Source organism: Triticum aestivum, chromosome 4A, assembly GCF_018294505.1.
Source record: "Triticum aestivum cultivar Chinese Spring chromosome 4A, IWGSC CS RefSeq v2.1, whole genome shotgun sequence".
In the NCBI taxonomy this organism is placed as follows: Eukaryota; Viridiplantae; Streptophyta; class Magnoliopsida; order Poales; family Poaceae; genus Triticum; species Triticum aestivum.
In genome coordinates this window covers 465040245-465053364 of record NC_057803.1, presented here as the reverse complement: position 1 = coordinate 465053364, position 13120 = coordinate 465040245, and positions in this window count along the sequence as shown.

Here is a 13120-nt window from a genome sequence, read left to right as displayed (position 1 = left end):
CCAGGCGCGCTCACCCCCGGTGCCGGTGCTCACCCCCGACCCGTCGGCCCTCGCCTCCCTCCTCTGCTTCCTCCCCTCCCAACCTCGGCCGTCGTCGGGCTTGCCTCCTTGCCCTGCACCCTCTGTAAACCCCCCCCCTCTCTCTGCTAGCTAGGGTTAATTTACTTAGGTTTTAGTTATGTTAGTTAGGTTATCTATTTAGTTATGAATTTAGATAGGTTTCAAAATTTGCTAAATTTATATGCAAATTTGAACTGGACATGTGATATGTGGATATGTCATGTTTTGGACATGTCATGTTTTGGTAAATGATCCGAGTTGCCTATGTTACGCCGGGATGTTGATTCATTTCCGTTCCGGTGAATTTCAGGCGCTCGATATGTCCATTTTTTAGCAAAGGTCATGCCGAAATTTCCCGTGAATAAAGGCATGATTTGTGCTACATAGTTGGCATATCGAGTGCTAGCACATAGATTTCTTTTTTATCTCATTTCTCATTTATTCATACTTTTAGAAATAAATGAGGACACTTAATCATAGGAAACATGTCGAACAACGAAGAAACTGGGCCTTCTGACCAAGATGCAGACGAGATGGATTATGAGGGTGAACAAGACTACCTCGACTTTTTGACTGCTAAGCAAGGTTTGCAGGTCCGCCTCGATGATGGTACTGACGCCGACACCGACACCGAGGGCGCCGACACTGATGGCGGCGCCGAGACCGGTGGGGAAGGTACCGCCAGGGAAGATACCGGTGCCGATGCCGGTACCGAAAAGAGGCATAAGAAGCAGAGGATACGAAAACCTAACAAACTAGGGATTGGACGACTTGTGATCACAAAGATGGCACCTGGCAAGTTTGAGCCGTTAGAGCCGGAAGAACCTCGCAAGTGCTATGGGAACCAAGTAGGATGCATCCTACGGGAATGCGTGAGCATCAATGACGCAGTTGCTCCTAACGAAGTTGCACAAGAGATTCAAGTTCCTCGATTGGGATGATTGTTGGAAATATACCCTAGAGGCAATAATAAAATGGTTATTATTATATTTGTTTGTTCATGATAATTGTCTATTGTTCATGCTATAATTTTGTTATCTGGGAAATCGTAATACATGTGTGAATACATAGACCACAACACGTCCCTAGTGAGCCTCTAGTTGACTAGCTCGTTGATCAAAAGATAGTCATGATTTCCTGACTATGGACATTAGATGTCATTGATAACGGGATCACATCATTAGGAGAATGATGTGATGGACAAGACCCAATCCTAAGCTTAGCTCAAAGATCGTGTAGTTCGTTTGCTGTAGCTTTTCTAAATGTCAAGTATCATTTCCTTAGACCATGAGATTGTGCAACTCCCGGATACCGTAGGAGTACCTTGAGTGTGCCAAACGTCATAACGTAACTGGGTGACTATAAAGGTACATTAAAGGTATCTCCGAAAGTGTCTGTTGGCTTGGCACGAATCGAGACTGGGATTTGTCACTCCGTATGACGGAGAGGTATCTCTGGGCCCACTCGGTAATGCATCATCATAATGAGCTCAATGTGATCAAGTGGTTGATCGCGGGATCATGCATTACGGTACGATTAAAGTGACTTGCCGGTAACGAGATTGGACAAGGTATTGGGATACCGACGATCGAGTCTCGGGCAAGTAACGTACCGATTGACAAAGGGAATTGAGTTCGGGATTGATTAAGTCCTCGACATCGTGGTTCATCCGATGAGATCATCGAGGAGCATGTGGGAGCCAACATGGGTATCCAGATCCCGTTGTTGGTTATTGACCGGAGAGGCGTCTCGGTCATGTCTGCGTGTCTCCCGAACCCGTAGGGTCTACACACTTAAGGTTCGGTGACGCTAGGGTTGTAGAGATATTAGTATGTAGTGACCCGAAAGTTGTTCGGAGTCCCGGATGAGATCCCGGATGTCACGAGGAGTTCCGGAATGGTCCGGAGGTAAAGATTTATATATAGGAAGTCCAGTTTCGGCCAGCGGGAAGGTTTCGGGGATTACCGGGACCACCGGAAGGGTCCCGGGGGTCCACCGGATGGGGCCACCTATCCCGGAGGGCCCCATGGGCTGAAGTGGCGTGGGAACCATCCCCTGATGGGCTGGTGCGCCCCACCCAAGGGCCCAAGGCGCCTAGGGTTGGAAACCCTAAGGGGCCGTTGCCCCCCCCCCTCCCGAGGGGGCATGCACCCCCCTGGTTGGAAACCCTAAGGGGGTCGTTGCCCCAGGGGCCGCCCCCCCCCCCTTTTTAGATGGGATCTCCAAGGGGGAATGCGCCCCCCCTAGCCCCTATATATAGTGGAAGGGAGGAAGGGCAGCCGCACCTTGCTCTTGGCGCCTCCCTCTCCCTCCGTAACACCTCTCCTCCCCGCTTGTGCTTGGCGAAGCCCTGGCGGGATCCTGCTGCATCCACCACCACACCGTCGTGCTGCTGGATCTTCATCAACCTCTCCTTCCCCCTTCCTGGATCAAGAAGGAGGAGACGTCTTCCCAATCGTACGTGTGTTAAACGCGGAGGTGCTGTCCGTTCGGCACTTGGTCATCGGTGATTTGGATCACGGCGAGTACGACTCCATCATCCCCGTTCACTTGAACGCTTCCGCTCGCGATCTACAAGGGTATGTAGATGCACTCTCCTTCCCCTCGTTGCTAGAACACTGCATAGATTGATCTTGGTGATGCGTAGAAATTTTTTAATTTCTGCTACGATCCCCAATAGTGGCATCATGAGCTAGGTCTATGCGTAGTTACTATGCACGAGTAGAACACAAAGTAGTTGTGGGCGTCGATATTGTCAATTTTCTTGCCGTTACTAGTCTTATCTTGATTCAGCGGCATCGTGGGATGAAGCGGCCCGGACCAACCTTACACGTACGCTTACGTGAGACCAGTTCCACCGACTGACATGCACTAGTTGCATAAGGTGGCTGGCGGATGTCTGTCTCTCCCACTTTAGTCGGATCGGATTCGATGAACAGGGTCCTTATGAAGGGTAAATAGAAATTGGCAATTCACATTGTGGTTTTGGCGTAGGTAAGAAACGTTCTTGCTAGAAACCTATAGCAGCCACGTAAAAACTTGCAACAACAATTAGAGGACGTCTAACTTGTTTTTGCAGCAAGTGTTTTGTGATGTGATATGGCCAAAGGTTGTGATGAATGATGAATGATATATGTGATGTATGAGATTGATCATGTTCTTGTAATAGGAATCACGACTTGCATGTCGATGAGTATGACAACCGGCAGGAGCCATAGGAGTTGTCTTTATTTATTTATGACCTGCGTGTCAACATAAACGTCATGTAATTACTTTACTTTATTGCTAAAGCGTTAGCCATAGTAGTAGAAGTAATAGATGACGAGACAACTTCAAGAAGACACGATGATGGAGATCATGGTGTCATGCCGGTGACAACGATGATCATGGAGCCCCGAAGATGGAGATCAAAGGAGCAAATGATATTGGCCATATCATGTCACTATTTGATTGCATGTGATGTTTATCATGTTTTACATCTTATTTGCTTAGAACGATGGTAGCTTAAATAAGATGATCCCTCGTAATAATTTCAAGAAAGTGTTCCCCCTAACTGTGCACCATTGCGAAGGTTCGTTGTTTCGAAGCACCACGTGATGATCGGGTGTGATAGATTCTAACGTTCGAATACAACGGGTGTAAGACAGATTTACACACGCAATACACTTAGGTTGACTTGACGAGCCTAGCATGTACAGACATGGCCTCGGAACACAGAAGACCGAAAGGTCGAGCATGAGTCGTATAGAAGATACGATCAACATGAAGATGTTCACCGATGTTGACTAGTCCGTCTCACGTGATGATCGGACACGGCCTAGTTAACTCGGATCATGTTATACTTAGATGACTGGAGGGATGTCTATCTGAGTGGGAGTTCATTTAATAATTTGATTAGATGAACTTAATTATCATGAACTTAGTCTAAAATCTTTACAATATGTCTTGTAGATCAAATGGCCCACGTTGTCCTCAACTTCAACGCGTTCCTAGAGAAAACCAAGCTGAAAGACGATGGCAGCAACTATACGGACTGGGTCCGGAACCTGAGGATCATCCTCATAGCTGCCAAGAAAGATTATGTCCTAGAAGCACCGCTAGGTGACGCACCCGTCCCACAGAACCAAGACGTTATGAACGCTTGGCAGACACGTGCTGATGATTACACCCTCGTTCAGTGCGGCATGCTTTACAGCTTAGAACCGGGGCTCCAAAAGCGTTTTGAGAGACACGGAGCATATGAAATGTTCGAAGAGCTGAAAATGGTTTTTCAAGCTCATGCCCGGGTCGAGAGATATGAAGTCTCCGACAAGTTCTTCAGCTGTAAGATGGAGGAAAATAGTTCTGTCAGCGAGCACATACTCAAAATGTCTGGGTTGCATAACCGCTTGACTCAGCTGGGAGTTAATCTCCCGGATGACGCGGTCATTGACAGAATCCTTCAGTCGCTTCCACCGAGCTACAAGAGCTTTGTGATGAACTTCAATATGCAGGGGATGGAAAAGACCATTCCTGAAGTATTTGCAATGCTGAAATCAGCAGAGGTAGAAGTCAAAAAGGAACATCAAGTGTTGATGGTGAATAAAACCACTAAGTTCAAGAAAGGCAAGGGTAAGAAGAACTTCAAGAAGGACGGCAAGGGAGTTGCCGCGCCCGGTAAGCAAGCTGCCGGGAAGAAGCCAAAGAATGGACCCAAGCCCGAGACTGAGTGTTTTTATTGCAAGGGAAGTGGTCACTGGAAGCGGAACTGCCCCAAATACTTAGCGGACAAGAAGGCCGGCATCACGAAAGGTATATGTGATATACATGTAATTGATGTGTACCTTACCAGTACTCGTAGTAGCTCCTGGGTATTTGATACCGGTGCGGTTGCTCACATTTGTAACTCAAAGCAGGAGCTGCGGAATAAGCGGAGACTGGCGAAGGACGAGGTGACGATGCGCGTCGGGAATGGTTCCAAGGTCGATGTGATCGCCGTCGGCACGCTACCTCTACATTTACCTACGGGATTAGTTTTAAACCTCAATAATTGTTATTTAGTGCCAGCTTTGAGCATGAACATTGTATCAGGATCTCGTTTAATTCGAGATGGCTACTCATTTAAATCCGAGAATAATGGTTGTTCTATTTATATGAGAGATATGTTTTATGGTCATGCTCCGATGGTGAATGGTTTATTCTTAATGAATCTCGAGCGTAATGCTACACATATTCATAGTGTGAATACCAAAAGATGTAAGGTTGATAATGATAGTCCCACATACTTGTGGCACTGCCGCCTTGGTCACATAGGTGTCAAACGCATGAAGAAGCTCCATGCAGATGGACTTTTAGAGTCTCTTGATTACGAATCATTTGACACGTGCGAACCATGCCTCATGGGTAAAATGACCAAGACTCCGTTCTCAGGAACAATGGAGCGAGCAACCAACTTATTGGAAATCATACATACTGATGTGTGCGGTCCAATGAGTGTTGAGGCTCGCGGTGGCTATCGTTATGTTCTCACCCTCACTGATGACTTGAGTAGATATGGGTATGTCTACTTAATGAAACACAAGTCTGAGACCTTTGAAAAGTTCAAGGAATTTCAGAGTGAGGTTGAGAATCAACGTGACAGGAAAATCAAGTTCTTGCGATCAGATCGTGGGGGAGAATACTTGAGTCACGAATTTGGCACACACTTAAGAAAATGTGGAATAGTTTCACAACTAACGCCGCCTGGAACACCTCAGCGTAATGGTGTATCCGAACATCGTAATCGCACTCTATTAGATATGGTGCGATCTATGATGTCTCTTACCGATTTACCGCTATCATTTTGGGGCTATGCTTTAGAGACTGCCGCATTCATTTTAAATAGGGCTCCGTCAAAATCCGTTGAGACGACACCGTATGAATTATGGTTTGGGAAGAAACCTAAGCTGTCATTTCTAAAAGTTTGGGGATGCGATGCTTATGTCAAGAAACTTCAACCTGAAAAGCTTGAACCCAAGTCGGAAAAATGCTCTTCATAGGATACCCTAAGGAAACCATTGGGTATACCTTCTACCTCAGATCCGAAGGCAAGATCTTCGTTGCCAAGAATGGATCCTTTCTAGAGAAGGAGTTTCTCTCGAAAGAAGTAAGTGGGAGGAAAGTAGAGCTTGATGAAGTACTGCCTCTTGAAGCAGAGAGTAGCGTAGCTCAGGAAAATGTTCCTGTGGTGCCTGCACCGATTAGAGAGGAAGTTAATGATGATGATCAAGATACTTCGGATCAAGCTCCTACTGAACTTCGTAGGTCCACAAGGACACGTTCCGCACCAGAGTGGTACGGCAACCCTGTCTTGGAAATCATGTTGTTAGACAACGGTGAACCTTCGAACTATGAAGAAGCGATGGCGGGCCCAGATTCCGACAAATGGCTAGAAGCCATGAAATCCGAGATAGAATCCATGTATGAAAACAAAGTATGGACTTTGACTGACTTGCCCGAAGATCGGCGAGCCATAGAAAATAAATGGATCTTTAAGAAGAAGACAGACGCGGATGGTAATGTGACCATCTATAAGGCTCGACTTGTCGCTAAGGGTTATCGACAAGTTCAAGGGGTTGACTACGATGAGACTTTCTCACCCGTAGCGAAGCTGAAGTCCGTCCGAATCATGTTAGCAATTGCCGCATTCTATGATTATGAGATATGGCAAATGGACGTCAAAACGGCATTCCTTAACGGCTTTCTTAAGGAAGAATTGTATATGATGCAGCCGGAAGGTTTTGTCGATCCTAAGAATGCTAACAAGGTGTGCAAGCTCCAACGCTCAATCTATGGGCTGGTGCAAGCATCTCGGAGTTGGAACATTCGCTTTGATGAGATGATCAAAGCGTTTGGGTTTATGCAGACTTATGGAGAAGCCTGCGTTTACAAGAAAGTGAGTGGGAGCTCTGTAGCATTTCTCATATTATATGTGGATGACATACTGTTGATGGGAAATGATATAGAATTCTTGGAAAGCATAAAGGCCTATTTGAACAAGTGTTTTTCAATGAAGGACCTTGGAGAAGCTGCTTATATATTAGGCATCAAGATCTATAGAGATAGATCGAGACGCCTCATCGGTCTTTCACAAAGTACGTACCTTGACAAGATATTGAAGAAGTTCAATATGGATCAGTCCAAGAAGGGGTTCTTGCCTGTATTGCAAGGTGTGCGATTGAGCACGGCTCAATGCCCGACCACGGCAGAAGATATAGAAGAGATGAGTGTCATCCCCTATGCCTCAGCCATAGGGTCTATTATGTATGCCATGCTGTGTACCAGACCTGATGTAAACCTTGCCGTAAGTTTGGTAGGTAGGTACCAAAGTAATCCCGGCAAGGAACACTGGACAAGCGGTCAAAAACATCCTGAAGTACCTGAAAAGGACCAAGGATATGTTTCTCGTTTATGGAGGTGGCGAAGAGCTCGTCGTAAAGGGTTACGTCGACGCTAGCTTCGACACAGATCTGGATGACTCTAAGTCACAAACCGGATACGTGTATATTTTGAATGGTGGGGCAGTAAGCTGGTGCAGTTGCAAGCAAAGCGTCGTGGCGGGATCTACATGTGAAGCAGAATACATGGCAGCCTCGGAGGCAGCACAAGAAGCAATCTGGGTGAAGGAGTTCATCACCGACCTAGGAGTCATACCCAATGCGTCGGGGCCGACGACTCTCTTCTGTGACAACACTGGAGCTATTGCCCTTGCCAAGGAGCCCAGGTTTCACAGGAAGACCAGGCATATCAAGAGTCGCTTCAACTCCATTCGTGGAAGTGTTCAAAATGGAGACATAGAAATTTGTAAAGTACATACAGACCTGAATGTAGCAGATCCGTTGACTAAACCTCTCCCTAGAGCAAAACATGATCAACACCAGAACTGCATGGGTGTTCGATTCATCACAATGTAACTAGAATATTGACTCTAGTGCAAGTGGGAGACTGTTGGAAATATGCCCTAGAGGCAATAATAAAATGGTTATTATTATATTTCTTTGTTCATGATAATTGTCTATTGTTCATGCTATAATTGTGTTATCCGGGAAATCGTAATACATGTGTGAATACATAGACCACAACACGTCCCTAGTGAGCCTCTAGTTGACTAGCTCGTTGATCAAAAGATAGTCATGGTTTCCTGACTATGGACATTAGATGTCATTGATAACGGGATCACATCATTAGGAGAATGATGTGATGGACAAGACCCAATCCTAAGCTTAGCTCAAAGATCGTGTAGTTCGTTTGATGTAGCTTTTCTGAATGTCAAGTATCATTTACTTAGACCATGAGATTGTGTAACTCCCGGATGCCGTAGGAGTACCTTGGGTGTGCCAAACGTCACAACGTAACTGGGTGACTATAAAGGTACATTACAGGTATCTCCGAAAGTGTCTGTTGGGTTGGCACGAATCGAGACTGGGATTTGTCACTCCGTATGATGGAGAGGTATCTCTGGGCCCACTCGGTGATGCATCATCATAATGAGCTCAATGTGATCAAGTGGTTGATCGCGGGATCATGCATTATGGTACGAGTAAAGTGACTTGCCGGTAACGAGATTGAACAAGGTATTGGGATACCGACGATCGAGTCTCGGGCAAGTAACGTACCGATTGACAAAGGGAATTGAATACGGGATTGATTAAGTCCTCGACATCATGGTTCATCCGATGAGATCATCGAGGAGCATGTGGGAGCCAACATGGGTATCCAGATCCCGCTGTTGGTTATTGACCGGAGAGGCGTCTCGGTCATGTCTGCGTGTCTCCCGAACCCGTAGGGTCTACACACTTAAGGTTCGGTGACGCTAGGGTTGTAGAGATATTAGTATGCAGTAACCCGAAAGTTGTTCGGAGTCCCGAATGAGATCCCAGACGTCACGAGGAGTTTCGGAATGGTCCGGAGGTAAAGATTTATATATAGGAAGTCCAGTTTCGGCCAGCGGGAAGGTTTCGGGGGTTACCGGTATTGTACCGGGACCACCGAAAGGGTCCCGGGGGTCCACCGGATGGGGCCACCTATCCCGGAGGGCCCCATGGGCTGAAATGGCGTGGGAACCAGCCCTTGATGGGCTGGTGCGCCCCACCCAAGGGCCCAAGGCGCGTAGGGTTGGAAACCCTAAGGGGCCGTTGCCCCCCCCCCGAGGGGGCATGCGCCCCCCTGGTTGGAAACCCTAAGGGGGCCGTTGCCCCAGGGGCCGCCCCCCTTTTAGATGGGATCTCCAAGTGGGCATGCGCCCCCCTAGCCCCTATATATAGTGGAAGGGAGGGAGGGCAGCCGCACCTTGCTCTTGGCGCCTCCCTCTCCCTCCGTAACACCTCTCCTCCCCGCTTGTGTTTGGCGAAGCCCTGCCGGGATCCTGCTACATCCACCACCATGCCGTCGTGCTGCTGGATCTTCATCAACCTCTCCTTCCCCCTTGTTAGATAAAGAAGGAGGAGACGTCTTCCCAACCGTACGTGTGTTGAATGCAGAGGTGCTGTCCGTTCGGCACTTGGTCATCGGTGATTTGGATCACGGCGAGTACGACTCCATCATCCCCGTTCACTTGAACGCTTCTGCTCGCGATCTACAAGGGTATGTAGATGCACTCCTATTCCCCTCGTTGCTAGAATACTCCGTAGATTGATCTTGGTGATGCGTAGAAATTTTTTAATTTCTGCTACGATCCCCAATAATGATAACATAGAACAACCGTGGGATGATCCGAAGAAGAAAAAGATTAACAATCACGCCATTGGCATGTTCAGCAATGATTTGGCCTCCTGGAAATCGAGGGTGAAACGAGCTATTGAGGCTGAGGAACCCCTGTCCAAGATTCTGGAGGAAAATCCGACACTTACGGAAGAGGAGTTCGAAAAGTTCAAGGACACTTGCGCTACCGAGGACGCCAAGGCTAAGGCTGCGAAATTCAAGAGCCTTCAGCAAAGGAACACGGGGAAGCATCGCCTCGGAAGCCGTGGCTACCTCGGTAAAAGGCCCATATGGGATAAGGAGTGAAGGAAATATGCCCTAGAGGCAATAATAATGTTATTATTTTATTTCCTTATATCATGATAAATGTTTATTATTCATGCTAGAATTGTATTATCCGGAAACATAATACTTGTGTGAATACATAGACAAACCAAACATCACTAGTATGCCTCTACTTGACTAGCTCGTTAATCGAAGATGGTTATGTTTCCTAACCATAGACATGTGTTGTCATTTGATTAATGGGATCACATCATTAGGAGAATGATGTGATTGACATGACCCATTCCATTAGCTTAGCACCCGATCATTTAGTATGTTGCTATTGCTTTCTTCATGACTTATACGTGTTCCTATGACTATGAGATTATGCAACTCCCATTTACCGGAGGAACACTTTGTGTGCTACCAAACGTCACAATGTAACTGGGTGATTATAAAGGAGCTCTACAGGTGTCTCCAAAGGTGAATGTTGGGTTGGCGTATTTCGAGATTAGGATTTGTCACTCCGATTGTCGGAGAGGTATCTCTGGGCCCTCTCGGTAATGCACATCACATAAGCCTTGCAAGCATTACAACTAATGAGTTAGTAGCAAGATGATGTATTACGAAACGAGTAAAGAGACTTGCCGGTAACGAGATTGAACTAGGTATTGAGATACCGATGATCGAATCTCGGGCAAGTAACATACCGATGACAAAGGGAACACCGTATGTTGTTATGCGGTCTGACCGATAAAGATCTTCGTAGAATATGTAGGAGCCAATATGAGCATCCAGGTTCCGCTATTGGTTATTGACCGGAGACGTGTCTCGGTCATGTCTACATTGTTCTCGAACCCGTAGGGTCCGCACGCTTAAGGTTTCGATGATAGTTATATTATGAGTTTATGAGTTTTGATGTACCGAAGTTAATTCGGAGTCCCGGATGTGATCACGGACATAACGAGGAGTCTCGAAATGGTCGAGACATAAAGATTGATATATTGGACGGCTATATTCGGACACCGGAAGTGTTCCGGGTGATTTCGGAGAAAACCGGAGAGCCGGAGGGTTACCGGAACCCCCCGGGAGAAGTAATGGGCCATATGGGCCTTAGTGGAGAGAGAGAGGGGCAGCCAAAGGTGGGCCGCACGCCTCCTCCCCCCTGTACCGAATTGGACTAGGAGAGGGGGGGCGGCGCCCCCCTTTCCTTCTCCCTCCCCACTTCTTTCCCCCTCCTAGTAGGAGTCATACTCCTACTAGGAGGAGGACTCCTCCTTGGCGCGCCATAGGGGCCGGCCGGCCTCCTCCCCTTGATCCTTTATATACGGGGGCAGGGGGCACCCCTAGACACACAAGTTGATCCACGTGATCATATTCTTAGCCGTGTGCAGTGCCCCCTTCCACCATAATCCTCGATAATATTGTAGCGGTGCTTAGGCGAAGCCCTGCGACGGTAGTACATCAAGATCGTCACCACGTCGTCGTGCTGACGGAACTCTTCCCCGACACTTTGCTAGATCCGAGTCCGGGGATCGTCATCGAGCTAAATGTGTGCTAGAACTCGGAGGTGCCGTAGTTTCGGTGCTTGATCGGTCGGGCCGTGAAGACGTACGACTACATCATCCGCGTTGTGCTAACACTTCCGCTGTCGGTCTACAAGGGTACGTAGATCACACTCTTCCCTCGTTGCTATGCATCACCATGATCTTGCGTGTGCATAGGAAAATTTTGAAATTACTACGTTCCCCAACAGTGGCATCCGAGCCTAGGTTTTATGTGTTGATATTATATGCACGAGTAGAACACAAGTGAGTTGTGGGCGATATAAGTCATACTGCTTACCACCATGTCATACTTTGGTTCGGCGGTATTGTTGGACGAAGCGGCCCGGACCGACATTACGCGTACGCTTACACGAGACCGGTTCTCCCGACGTGCTTTGCACAAAGGTGGCTAGCGGGTGACAGTTTCTCCAACTTTAGTTGAACCGAGTGTGGCTACGCCCGGTCCTTGCGAAGGTTAAAACAGCACCAACTTGACAAACTATCGTTGTGGTTTTGATGCGTAGGTAAGATTGGTTCTTGCTTAAGCCCGTAGCAGCCACGTAAAACTTGCAACAACAAAGTAGAGGACGTCTAACTTGTTTTTGCAGGGCATGTTGTGATGTGATATGGTCAAGACATGATGCTAAATTTTATTGTATGAGATGATCATGTTTTGTAACCGAGTTATCGGCAACTGGCAGGAGCCATATGGTTGTCGCTTTATTGTATGCAATGCAACTGCGCTGTAATGCTTTACTTTATCACTAAGCGGTAGCGATAGTCGTGGAAGCATAAGATTGGCGAGACGACAACGATGCTACGATGGTGATCAAGGTGTCGCGCCGGTGACGATGGTGATCATGACGGTGCTTCGAAGATGGAGATCACAAGCACAAGATGATGATGGCCATATCATATCACTTATATTGATTGCATGTGATGTTTATCTTTTATGCATCTTATCTTGCTTTGATTGACGGTAGCATTTTAAGATGATCTCTCACTAATTATCAAGAAGTGTTCTCCCTGAGTATGCACCATTGCGAAAGTTCTTCGTGCTGAGACACCACGTGATGATCGGGTGTGATAGGCTCTACGTTCAAATACAACGGGTGCAAAACAGTTGCACACGCAGAATACTCAGGTTATACTTGACGAGCCAAGCATATACAGATATGGCCTCGGAACATAGAGACCGAAAGGTCGAGCGTGAATCATATAGTAGATATGATCAACATAGTGACGTTCACCAATGAAACTACTCCATCTCACGTGATGATCGGACATGGTTTAGTTGATTTGGATCACGTAATCACTTAGAGGATTAGAGGGATGTCTATCTAAGTGGGAGTTCTTTAGTAATATGATTAATTGAACCTAAATTTATCATGAACTTAGTACCTGATAGTATCTTGCTTGTTTATGTTTGATTGTAGATAGATGGCCCGTGCTGTTGTTCCGTTGAATTTTAATGCGTTCCTTGAGAAAGCAAAGTTGAAAGATGATGGTAGCAATTACACGGGCTGGGTCCG